Genomic DNA, 13,704 nt, shown 5'->3' on the forward strand with positions numbered 1-13,704 from the left:
CCATTTTAGTTGCTATAGAAACCAAGATTCAGCTCTTAGAAGGCGAAAGGCCGTGAGAGATGAGAGAACATCACAAACAGTATCAAGACATGGAGAGATCTGAGTCAGTTCTATAGGCTACCAGCTATTGAGCAATTATCATTATTGTAGGTATTTAAAATTTGACAATGATTATGTGAAATGCGTTTCATGCTTTATGCACTGAACCTTTCAAAGCATGTTTTATCCAGTAATGCGAATTTAAATGAGATCAACACTAATCACTCTGAAGCCACTCTGAAAGTAAAATGACACCACTGCTGTACATTTACAGTGCACATCTGTGCATTTGTTGCTGCCGTAAAGCAAATTTTTCCCCTTTTTTACCACCCTTTTTTGCAGAATTTCGTACCCACTCATCAAACTTACATACTTCCAGAACAGACATTTGGGGGGGGGGGGGGGGCATGGGAAAGAAACAGAAGTCATTATTAAAGCCTTATTAGAAGTCACTCTACCGTAAGAATTATTTTGAAACTAACATGTTAAAGTAAATAACTGACAAACAGTGCTTTAAAGGGTTGGTTGACTGTTTTTTTTTTTCTAGGCTTGATTGTGTTTATGAGGTACAGTCTAACATAGTGTTTCTCAACGCGCCCGGTGTAGTAGTGTTAATACTACCGCTTCTAGACTAGACGGCGTATCATTTCCATAGCGACTCTTTACTTTAGCGTTCGCTCGGCTTTCTGTAGCGCAGCTGATGAACTTCCTGTGAAACCAAAATGCATTTACACACAAAGCATGATATGCTTTTTCTTGTTTAGAATAATGTAATATAAATGCTTTTTATTTGCTGATTGACAAATTTCAAAGGAGTTTATTCAGTGCACATAAATATAGCCTAATTTATATTCACGTGGCTTTTTTCTTCTTGGGGAAACTTATAATATTTAAAGTCCAGTCAAATCAAATGTGTCATGAATGCCATGTGCCATTCAGTGTTATACATGGGTTAAAATACATGCTTTTGAGATATGTTATTATAATAAAATATAGCCTATACCTTTCTGCAGTAAGTTTGCATTTATTTGATAGAAAATACAGTAAAAACAGCAAATCTACAATTTGAAAGAACTGCTTTCTTTGAAAATATTTTGAAATGTGTTTTCCTCTCATGCTAAAGCTCTATTACTCCAGGTTTCAGTGTCACACGATCCCTCAGAAATCATGCTGATTGTTGCTCAAGAAATATTTATTATTTTTATTATTATAGCTGGCACGCCACAACAACAAAAAAGCAAGATTTGAAATTTAATTGATAATAACAAAAATAGAAATGTAATTATTTAATTCATATAAGAAAGATATAAATAAGGACTGCACTAAAATAATAACTATTTTTAAAATGAGAAGCATATGTTTCCCATCTTTCTACAACCCCAGTTCCAGAAAAATTTGGACGTTTTGTGAAATGCCATACAATCAAGAAAATGTTATGTGTTCATTCTCTGTAACCTATATTTAATTGACTGAAGTACAAAGAAAATATATATGTTTATACTGGCCAAATTTTATTTTGTAAATAAACTAAATTTGATTTTGATGGCTGCAACACACTCCAAAATAGTTAGGACAGTTGCATGTTTAACACTGTGTCACATCAACTTTCCCTTTAATTGCAATGTTTAATTGTTTGGGAATTGAGGATACTAATTCTTAACAGTTTTGTTAGCAAAATTGTGCCCAATCTCACTAGATACAAGACTTCAGATGCCTATCAATCTGTGTTCATCGTTGTCTGATTCTCCTTTTCATGATGGGCCGTACATGTTCAATAGGAGACAGATCTGCTGGCCAGTCAGTCACATGCACTCCCATACCATGACAGATGTGTGCTTTTGCATCTGACACTGATGAACATTCTGGATGGTCTTTGGGACTGAGAACTGGAAATCCAGTTTTCAAGTTAAAATGTGGACTCATTTGAGCACAGCACACATTTCCACTTTTTTTTTAGATGAGCTCTGGTCCTGGGAATCTGGTGTTATCACTGCATAAAATTGATAGGTTTCTCCTTGAGTAAAAAGAGATTCAAGTTGCATTTCTTGATGCAGCAGCAGACTGTGTTAAGTGACAGCAGTTTTCTGAAGTACTCCTGAGCCCATGTGGCTATATTTAACCCTGCAGCATGATGGATTTTCATCATCTGAAGGCTCAAGAGGTTTTCTGGTTTGCCCTACACAGACTGAGATTCATCTGGATTCCCCGAATCTTTTCACAGTATGGTATTGGCGAAAGACTTCAATTCTTTGTGATTTTGCATTGAGAAATGTGATTTTTTTTACAAAGTGTTGAGCCATGACTGAGACTGAGATGATCCTTTTATATCCAAACATGATACCCATATATATTACCAGTCCACCTGCTTACTGTGAACTGTTTCAAAATATTTTAATTTGGATATTCTATAGCCTTTTCATTTTTATTTTCCATCTGTCTCAACTTTATTGGGAGTGTGTTGCAGCCATCAAAATCGAAATTTGTTTATATTCATAAAATGCATTTATGTTGGTCAGCAAAAACATTGGAAATATTTTCTTTGTACTTCTGTCAATTAAATAAAAGTTAAAGAGAACTAACAAATCACAGGTTCTTGATTTTATTGCATTTTACAAAACATCACAACTTTTCTGGAATTGGGGTTAGTATTTGTTAGCAAACTTTGAAATATTGTCACAGAATTTATGAAATATATTAAAAGAGGGTTTATATTTCTTCCATTTTCAAGTGTAAATGTGGTATTTACCCACCAAAATGTCAGAAAAAAATTAAATTCAATATATTCTTAAAAAATGGGTATTTTCTAAAACTAAGGGATACATATTGTTATTTTCACTGAAAGCTAATTGGAAACATCCATACATATGACAGCAGTAAAAGGGTGTTCCAGGAACAGAAGAACAAACTAAAATCAATTTTTTAAAAATGCCCCTGTGGATATATTCTAAACAGGATTATTTTTTATCAAGTCTCTTTAAATTTGGGGCAAGGTGTATGAGATCTCAACATCATTGAAGCTGTAGAAATGAAAATCACCAACATGCTATAATAAGCTTAAATTAATCTTATTACGCTTATTTTCAAATATTTCACTGTAAAAAAGTACTTCACTGTCTTATTTGATCAAGTCAGTGGATCCTTAAATTAACTTAATATCTTAAAAATCATAATGACCCCATACATTTGAATGGTACTGTAAAAATAACAGTCCTCATTAGAAACACAAAATAATAATCAACTGTAATGCTCAGTGAAGACAATTAGACTGTTTTATTTGATTGGGGGCGGTGAGGGACCTGGAGAATGGGTAGGGGGTGCTGGCCCAAAAAAGGTTGAGAACCACTGGTCTAACATGTGTTAATGCTTTGTTTAAAAAACAAAACAAAAAATTATTTTTCACATAATTTACCTTTATTCTACACCGCTCTGTCCCTTCTCCGATGAACGATCTGACGATTTCCTGGTTTTATGATGCCCCTCCCTGAGAAATATGCAATGGGCTCAGATTGGTTAGCTGGCCCAGTGTGTTATGATTCGCTAAACCACCAAGTGCATGTGAAGAAACGTCACACGCCCCTCACCTCAGAATGCGCTCTAAGTATGCTGTGATCGGAGCTGTGTTTTTGTTGTGTCTCCCGGGTTTCACAATAATGGACATGGAATGTTTACACAGTGTGTGTTTACACAGTGTGTGTTTACACAGCGTTTTAAATCATGGCAAGTGAGGGCATTTTTGTACGCATTTAGCCAATCAGCGTACACTTACACTTGATAGTTCCTATGGAACTGTTTTAGACCCTACTCTAAAGTAGGAGCTAATTTAGTTCCTCCAAACGGAATTCTGGGAACTAAAACAGTTCCTAGTTCCCGCGGTGTGAACACGCCAAAAAGTGGGTAGTTCCACAATTAGTTTGGGTAATATGAAAAGGTTCCTGCGGTGCGAAAGGACCTATAGGCGTTGTCAATATTGCTGATCAGTTTGAGCCCGACTGAGACCCAAAGAATATTAGTGAAGAGGATCGCGCAAAACCTGTGTAAGCACAGCTCTTAAAAGATGTTTCAGAATAGTATGTTTTTTGGTTTGTTGTCTCATACTTTTAGATATGCTTTTATTTGTAAATGCTACTGCTTAGCTTCTAATATACAGTTTTATCCTGATTGAAGGATTAGACCATTAGCATCTCGCTCAAAAAATGACCACATTAAAATTAAAAGTTGTAATGTGTCATAATAATCAAGGAACTTTGCTGCCGTACCATGGGTGCAGCAGGCACAATGATATTATGCAGCGCCTGAACGTTGTCCCCAGCTATATCATAACTAGTTACCTAGCTGGGGACTACTTTCAGGCGCTGCGTAATATCATTGCACCTGCTGCACCCATGGTACAGCAGCAAAGTTCCTTGATTATTACGCCAGAATGAAAGTATAGTTCCTAGCCATATCGGCCTAGAAACTTTTCATTTTCCGTCAGTCTTAGTACACGGTGTAACTACAGAAGAGTCAAGTTGTAGCATTTTTGTAAAGTAATTGTTTACTTTGTAACAGTAAGAAGTGTTTGCCAGCAATTATTGCATGCTACCACGGCAACCATGTGCACGTCCATGTTTAACGCTTCTCCTAGCTATGTGAAAAATATCTGTCTGTCTATTCACATAAAGTGCATTATTGGAACACAGTTAATTGATGGAGCTGTGACGAGCTGATGATCTGAATCAGGTGAGAGAGAGAGAGAGAGAGAGAGAGATGCAGAGCAGAACGTGTGCAGAGCAGGGGACACAAGGAACAGGATTAAGAACTGCTGCTTTAGAACATTGATTTTGAAACTTGTGAATCAATTAGAATCATTAGAAGACAGAATCGCTATTCATATATTAATAGATTTTTTCGTTTTGACAGCATGGCGATAACTCTTCCTCTTCTCTAAAGCAGCGCAACATGGCCTTGCCCCCTTTGTTGCATCTTCCCGGGGGCGGGGTTTATGTAAATTTCTGGGTTCAAAGTAACGTACTCGGTTACTAACGTAACCTCGGTTCCCTGAGATAAGGGAACGAGTACTGCGTCGTAAGACGCTGTATGGGAAAAACTCCTTATTTCCTCTTCACTGAAGCCTTTTCAATCACGCAGTGAAACTGCACGTCCATTGGTTCATGCAGTGCGATAAAAACGAACCAGTGGCACGGCGGCGGCGATGAGCGAGCCTATGGCTATGCAGCCCGCCAAAGCCCGCCAAAATGGGGGGGCTTCTGGCTATATAAGCGGCTTCGCTGCCGCAACTCAGATTTCTTCGAAAGAAGCGACTGAGACGTGCAGCTCATAGCACGGCCAGGAACGCAGTATTCGTTCCCATATCTCAGGGAACCGAGGTTACATGAGTAACCAAGTACGTTCCCTGTTGATATTTCACTCGTACTGCGTCGTAAGACGCTGTATGGGAACCAATACAATCCCGCCGTGCTATGATGGGGAACGACTCAAACATGACTCGCATGGGAGGGCCCAGGGGAGTTAAAATTACACCAAGCACAGGCTGAGCCACCGGGTCAACCATGGCCTGGGTGTCGTCCCGAAGTAGACACTTAGTGCCCATAATATGGACCTTCCAAGAAAAGTAGGGCCTTGAGCAGAGACGGTCAAGGAATCCCAGATATAGCTTATCTAGCCGTAAAGGCAAATTTTAAGCAGAAAGGACCCTGGCCTGCAAGGCGGGGGACGTCCAGCTTGTAAAACCTCTTGAATGTGGACGGCGAGGACCAGCCAGCAGCCTCACAAATTTCTGAAATGGACACCCCGCTGGACCATGCCCAGGAAGAGGCGATGCCTCTGGTGGAATGGGCTCTGACTCCAATGGGGCACTGCAAGCCCATGGAGGATTATGCTAGGGTGATAGCATCCACTATCCACCTGGAGATACTTAGCTTCGTAACAGGGCCACCTTTATCGCGGTTACCGAAGCTGACAAAAAGCTGTTCTGATCTCCTGAATGAGGCAGAACGCTCAATGTATACCCATAGGGTCCTGACGGGGCAGAGCAGGAACAATTCCTGGTCGTCCGTCGAGGGGGGAAGCGCGGAAATCGCTATGACCTGGGCTCTGAACGGAGTGGAGAGCACCTTAGGTACATAACCCAACCTTGGTTTCAGGACGACCTTGGAGTCGTTAGGCCCGAATTCCAGGCAAGCAGGGTTGACAAAAAGAGCCTGCAAGTCTCCTACCTGCTTAACCGATGGCAGTGCCAACAGCAGGGCGGTTTTAAACGAGAGCGATCTCAGGCTCGCAGATTGCAATGGTTCAAACGGGGGGCCTCTCAAGGCCCTCAGCACGGTTGGTAAGTCCCAAAGTAGAACTGTACGAAGGTGAGGAGGGATCAATCTCCTGGCGCCTCGTATAAATTGGATCACCGCACTATTTCTGGCCACCGAACGACCAGCAATAGGGGCATGAAAAGCTGCTATGGCTGAAGCATAAACTTTGACGGTGGATGGGGAACGCGGTTTGTCCAGCAGCTCCTGCAGAAATGAAAGAACCACTGGAACCTCAGAGGTGACCGGATCCAAATCGCGGTCTTGACACCAAGCCGAGAAAATAGACCATTTCAGAGCATAGAGGCGTCTAGTAGACGGGGCTCTAGCTTATGCCATAGTGCTTAAGACACGCTCTGGGAGGACAAAAGGCTCCCGTTGAGCGGCCACACATGCAGGGCCCATAACTCGGGCCGTGGATGCCACAGCGTGCCGTTCGCTTGAGAGAGGAGGTCCCGTCTCAAGGGAATGGGCCACGGGGCTGCTTCTACTCAAGCTCTGCCGAAGATGTCCCAAATTTTCGGAACCGTGAGCGGGTGGAGTGTCCATTCCTCTGAGGAGACGTTGTTCCTTGACAACATGTCTGCTCCTAGGTTCATTTTGCCTGGCACGTGCGTCGCCTTCAGTGAGCGCAGATTGGTCTGAGCCCAAACAAGAAGGCCTTTCGCCAGTGTGCAGAGGCGCTTCGAGACGAGGCCGCCCTGGTGATTTATGTATGACACCACGGACCTGCTGTCTGAGCGTACTAGGACGTGGTGTCCCCTTATGTCCTGCAGGAAGAATTGACAGGCACGGCACACTGCTAGCATTTCTAGGCAGTTGATGTGCAGACCCGCTTCCTCCTCGGACCAAAGACCGAAGGTCGGTTTGCCCTCACACAGCGCTCCCCAGCCCTTGTTGGAAGCATCTGTCGTAACAACTTTCCTTCTGTGCGCTGTGTCTAAGATCACACCTCGCTTCAGCCAGAAGGGGTCCCTCCAACGGCTCAGGGCTGATACACAGGCCTGAGTCACCGTTATGCGATGGCGACCGTGACGCCAAGCTGCAAATGGAACCCTCTGCTTCAGCCAGAATTGTATGGGGCGCATGTGAAGCAGACCCAAACGAAGCACTGGCGAAGCCGCTGCCATAAGGCCCAGCATTCTCTGGAAAGCCTTGAGCGAGTGGACGGTCCCTTCCTTGAAGGAGGCCGCACGGCGCTGAATAGTCATGGCTCGTTCCGCTGAGATAGTTGCTGTCATCTGCACCGAGTCTATCACTGTTCCCAGTAACGAAACTCGTTGGCTGGGCAACAGTGCGCTCTTGGCAAAGTTGACCCTGAGTCCCAGACAATCTAAGTGGCTGAGAAGGAGGGTCTTGTGCGACGTTGAAACCGCCTCTGACTGGGCCAGGACGAGCCAGTCTTCGAGGTAGTTGAGGATGCGGATTCCCATCTGCCGTAGAGGGGAGAGAGCCACATCCATGCATCGCATAAAAGTGTGGGGAGCCAGGGATAACCCAAATGGGAGGACCTTGTATTGGTATGCCACCCCCTCGAATGCGAATCTCAAGAATCGTCTGTGATGGGGGGCTACCTGGATGTGAAAGTATGCGTCTTTCAAATCCAGCGACATGAACCAGTCCCCTGGGCATATTTGTGAGATGATCTGTTTCAAAGTGATCATCCTGAACGACCTTTTTACCAAGGCGTGATCCAGGAGTCTGAGATCTAGAATAGGTCGCAGGCCGCCGTCTTTTTTGGGGACGAGGAAGTAGCGGCTGTAGAAGCCTGACTCGCTCTGAGCTGGATGAACGATTTCTATGGCTCCTTTTACCAGCAGATTCATCACCTCCGTGCGCATGACTTGAGCGTCCTTGCTGCGTACCGTGGTGGCGACCAGCCCGCAGAAACGAGGTGGTCTTTGAGCGAATTGGAGTGAATAACCTCATTTTATAGTAGCCATCACCCACTCTGACACACCAGATGGCCTGCCAGGCCTCGGCCCATGTGGCAAGAGGTAGAATCGGCTCTAAAGACTGGCTGCCTAAGGGCAGGACGCTTAGGGTAGGCAGAAGAGGATATTTGCTCTCTTTTTGAAAATGTATGCGTTTTATTTTGTCCGCTATCACAGCGGTCGGATGCACGGACGCTAGAGCGGGCCCGTGTGGAACTGAAAACACACTTCCCTCTGCACCCAGCGCTGAGCGGGGTGGCAAGAGCCACATTAGAGGCTGTTTGCGGGGAGGTCCAGCAGTAGCGAGACTCGAGCCCCTCCTCTTTCTGCCTGGCTGCTCAGGATGACTTCTGAGGCGCCGGATCCAAGGCGATCTTAGGCCGGGGTCCTTGGCGCTTCGGGAAGGGGTAGCGTTTCACCGAGCGGGAACGTCCTCTATCCTGCCGGTCCTTCGGGGGCCGAGGTTCAGGAGTGGCTGGAGCTGTCTTGGCAGGATGCTGAGTCGGCGCAGGCTTGGTGCGACCAGCAGCAGCAGACGAGATGGAACGTTTCAGGAGGAAGTGCCGCATCGCCTGAGACGACTTCTGAGCCTCCGTAAATCGCTCTGTAAAGCCCTCCACAGCTGGCCCGAACAGGCTGTTGGCTGAAACTGGAGCATCGAGGAAGGGGACCTTATCCGCCTCCATCTCCGTCAGCGTGAACCACAGATGACGTTCCAATACTACCATGCTGGACATAGACCGCCCGATGGCCTGGGCGGTGGCTTTAGTAGCGTGCAGGGCCAGACCGTTGCGCTCCTCAGGTCCCTGAGTGAAGCTGCATCCAGACCTGCCTCCTCGCTGGCTAGCATCTTGGCCTGAAAGACCTGGAGAACCGCCATCGAGTGTAGCGCCGAAGCCGCTTGTCCAGCCGCCGAGTAGGCATGTCCAGTGAGTGCAGATGTAGCTCTGCACGGCTTGGACGGATGGTTTGCCTTCTCCTTCCATCCGATGGCCAAGGCGGGCAGAGATGCACGGCCACGGACTCATGCAGAGGGGGCAGGTGCTCGTATCCCTTCTCTTCAGCGCCGTCAACAGAGGTGAGGGCGCAGGAAGCAGAAGATCTGATGCAAGACGAGTAGGGGGCGCACCACGATTTAGTGAGCTCGTAGTGGACTTCTGGAAAGAAGGGGGATGAGCGTTGGCAGGGGGCCTGTTGGCGCCCCGGGAGAAACCACTCATCCAGCCTGCTGCAAGATGGCTCCTCAGGCGGAGACCACTCGAGCCCGAGCTCACTGACAGCCTTGGTCATGATACGGACGAGCTCCTCATCCGATCTGGGTCTGGCGCTGCAAGAAGAGGACGGCGGTAAGAGGGCGGGGTCAGACATTGAGCCCAAAAACTCCTCCGCGTCCAAAGCTGCCAGGGAAAGGCTGTCCATCTCGTCGTCGCTCCCACCGAAAGAGAACATGTCGCTCGCAACCGCGGAGGGACGCTGATCGGGTTGGGTGAAGAGGACCGGTGATTCATCTCTCTGTGGAGACGGCGAGGCACGCGGGCACATAGCCGATGTGAGCTCGCAAGTCTCCAGCCTCTCAAGCCCTCTGCCCTACTGTTTTTTCCTCGCAGGTCCCTTGGAGGAAGAAAACGGGAGGGCGCGAGGGGCGGAGTCACTTTCTGAAAAGAAAGCTATCCACGAGCGCAGAGAGGAGAGACTGAAACTCTAGCAATGAGAGCACGTCAGCGTGGGATTTCCCCAGGCATGATGCGCACTCAGCACGACTGTCATCGTGCAGGGGATTACTGCACGTCTTACAATGACGGTGCGGCATTTGAAACAACGCCGCGAAGAATTTGCTCTTTTGTGAGGCTCTTAGATCGTCGCCGGATGGCTGCAGGAGATAGACCGGGATCCGCCAGCTGTGCGCTGCGAGAGGTCCAATCCGGCTGCTGAGGCGTTTCAACCGCGAATCTCGGTGTCAGCGAGAAAGAATCTTCGTCGCTGAAGAGAAGAAATCTGAGTTGCGGCGAAGCGGCCGCTTATATAGCCAGAAGCCCCCCCATTTTGGCGGGTTTTGGCGGGCTGCATAGCCATTGGCTCGCTCATCGCCGCCGCCGTGCCACTGGTTCATTTTTATCGCACTGCACGAACCAATGGACGTGCAGTTTCACTGCGTGATTGAAAAGGCTTCAGTGAAGATGAAAAAAGGAGTTTTTCCCATACAGCGTCTTACGACGCAGTGCGAGTGAAATATCGACAGGGAACTCATTGTAGTCCCTATGAGCTGTTTTTGTAGCCGTTAAACTGCCATAATTTTAAAAAACAATATCTCTGTTTGCATTGAACTTTCAGTGTCAGAACTTTGCAGATATTGTTTATTCTCAAACAGCAACATTACACACTAACTAAAGTTAAAAAAGTGAAATCACAATAATCCACTCCTTTAAACAATCTGTCAGTGGTGAAATTAATTAATTGCTATTATTATTATTACTATTATTATTATACTGCTACTATTATTAGTAATATTAATATAAATAATTATATACAGGTCCTTCTCAAAAAATTAGCATATTGTGATAAAGTTAATTATTTTCTGTAATGTACTGATAAACATTAGACTTTCATATATTTTAGATTCATTACAACACAACTGAAGTAGTTCAAGCCTTTTATTGTTTTAATATTGATGATTTTGGCATACAGCTCATGAAAACCCAAAATTCCTATCTCAAAAAATTAGCATATTTCATCCGACCAATAAAAGAATGGCCATTATGTTAATTTATGCACTCAATACTTGGTCGGGAATCTTTTTGCAGAAATGACTGCTTCAATGCGGCGTGGCATGGAGGCAATCAGCCTGTGGCACTGCTGAGGTGTTATGGAGGCCCAGGATGCTTCGATAGCGGCCTTAAGCTCATCCAGAGTGTTGGGTCTTGCGTCTCTCAACTTTCTCTTCATAATATCCCGCAGATTCTCTATGGGGTTCAGATCAGGAGAGTTGGCAGGCCAATTGAGCACAGTAATACCATGGTCAGTAAACCATTTACCAGTGGTTTTGGCACTGTGAGCAGGTGCCAGGTCGTGCTGAAAAATGAAATCTTCATCTCCATAAAGCTTTTCAGCAGATGGAAGCATGAAGTGCTCCAAAATCTCCTGATAGCTAGCTGCATTGACCCTGCCCTTGATAAAACACAGTGGACCAACACCAGCAGCTGACATGGCACCCCAGACCATCACTGACTGTGGGTACTTGACACTGGACTTCAGGCATTTTGGCATTTCCCTCTCCCCAGTCTTCCTCCAGACTCTGGCACCTTGATTTCCGAATGACATGCAAAATTTGCTTTCATCCGAAAAAAGTACTTTGGACCACTGAGCAACAGTCCAGTGCTGCTTCTCTGTAGCCCAGGTCAGGCGCTTCTGCCGCTGTTTCTGGTTCAAAAGTGGCTTGACCTGGGGAATGCGGCACCTGTAGCCCATTTCCTGCACACGCCTGTACACGGTGGCTCTGGATGTTTCTACTCCAGACTCAGTCCACTGCTTCCGCAGGTCCCCCAAGGTCTGGAATCGGTCCTTCTCCACAATCTTCCTCAGGGTCCGGTCACCTCTTCTCGTTGTGCTGCGTTTTCTGCCACACTTTTTCCTTCCCACAGACTTCCCACTGAGGTGCCTTGATACAGCACTCTGGGAACAGCCTATTCGTTCAGAAATTTCTTTCTGTGTCTTACCCTCTTGCTTGAGGGTGTCAATGATGGCCTTCTGGACAGCAGTCAGGTCGGCAGTCTTACCCATGATTGCGGTTTTGAGTAATGAACCATGCTGGGAGTTTTTAAAAGCCTCAGGAATCTTTTGCAGGTGTTTAGAGTTAATTAGTTGATTCAGATGATTAGGTTAATAGCTCGTTTAGAGAACCTTTTCATGATATGCTAATTTTTTGAGATAGGAATTTTGGGTTTTCATGAGCTGTATGCCAAAATCATCAATATTAAAACAATAAAAGGCTTGAACTACTTCAGTTGTGTTGTAATGAATCTAAAATATATGAAAGTCTAATGTTTATCAGTACATTACAGAAAATAATGAACTTTATCACAATATGCTAATTTTTTGAGAAGGACCTGTATATCAAACACAAGCATGCCCATGCTAGAAATCTACATGGCTATGATGACAATATGACCATGCTGATTTCAGAGTTCACTACCACAGTCCATAAGCGTTGACAGTATTTGCCGTTTTTTTTTTTTTTTTGAATCAAAAGGAATTACATCTAACATCCAGGCTTACCAATCCAACACAGCATTAATAAAACATCACCCTGTAAATAAAACATGAATCATTGCTTATTTCACAACAAAGTGGCACGTTTAGATCAGACACAAGCTCTTAGCTCTCTCCCCGCAGCACACATCCTCAACAGACTCTCAGAGCGTTTAACAAGCCATGGATCTGAAGGTTCACACAGCCACTGAAATCATCTGAACATGAGCTCCCTGGTCCAATGTAAACACACTGCTGTCCTATTAGTACAGTCATGTTTTATAATTTATCAAATCAAAAATATTAAATCCCATCAGAAAAATCCCTTAGTAATTTGTATTGAGTTTTTGGTGTCTTGGTATTTTAATGTCTCCAGTCTGGTTTTGTACTATGTTAATTAATTAATTATTTGGATGATGACTACCCTGTTGATAAAACAGCATATGCTGGTAAGGTATGCTTTGAAGCATGGTTTGAGCTGGTTTAAGCCAGTCATGTGCTGGTGCTAATCAACTAGTTCCAGCTTAAAGGAAAACTCCACTTTTTTTGAAAATAGGCTCATTTTCCAACTCCCCAAGAGTTAAACAGTTGAGTTTTACCATTTTCGAATCCATTCAGCCGATCTCCGGGTCTGGCGGTAGCACTTTTAGCGTTTTAAAAAAAGTGGAGTGTTCCTTTAAACCAGCTCATGACCAACTAAGGACCAGCTCAAACCAGCTGCCATCTTCAAAACATACCTAACCAGCATATAATGTTTTTAGTAGAATATAGCTTAGGCATATGTAGCATATTAGCATGCTACTCTTACTATTTCTTTGTATACTATGGAATAGTATACTAGCATATCATCATGAATACGATGTTGCATACTAGCATGCTGCTCTTACTATTTCTACTATATGGAATAGCATAGCATATATATAGCAAAACATAGCATATGTACTACCATATACAGCATACAAGCATGCTGATTTTACTATTTCTGCCATATGGAATATCATTGTAGCATAGCATATATCACACTACAATGCTATACTTTCTATTTCCACAACATGGAATCACTAGCAAACTAGCCTGTATTTCATAGGATTACACAGAATTTCTATCTATCCAAAAGTAATAATTACAGATCATTTGACTGACGTAATTCTAAATAATAATTTCTGCTCTATACCTTCAAAGAT

The 13,704-nt window shown here is 44.6% G+C and overlaps 1 protein-coding gene across 1 annotated transcript in view; it reads right to left on the reverse strand.

The window, feature by feature from the left end:
- Positions 1-13,704, reverse strand: part of LOC306865239 (uncharacterized protein) — a 66,764-nt gene that overhangs the window by 5,255 nt on the left and 47,805 nt on the right. The window lies entirely within an intron of this gene.

This window comes from Barbus barbus (genome assembly GCF_936440315.1).
Source record: "Barbus barbus genome assembly, chromosome: 46".
Classification (NCBI taxonomy): domain Eukaryota; kingdom Metazoa; phylum Chordata; class Actinopteri; order Cypriniformes; family Cyprinidae; genus Barbus; species Barbus barbus.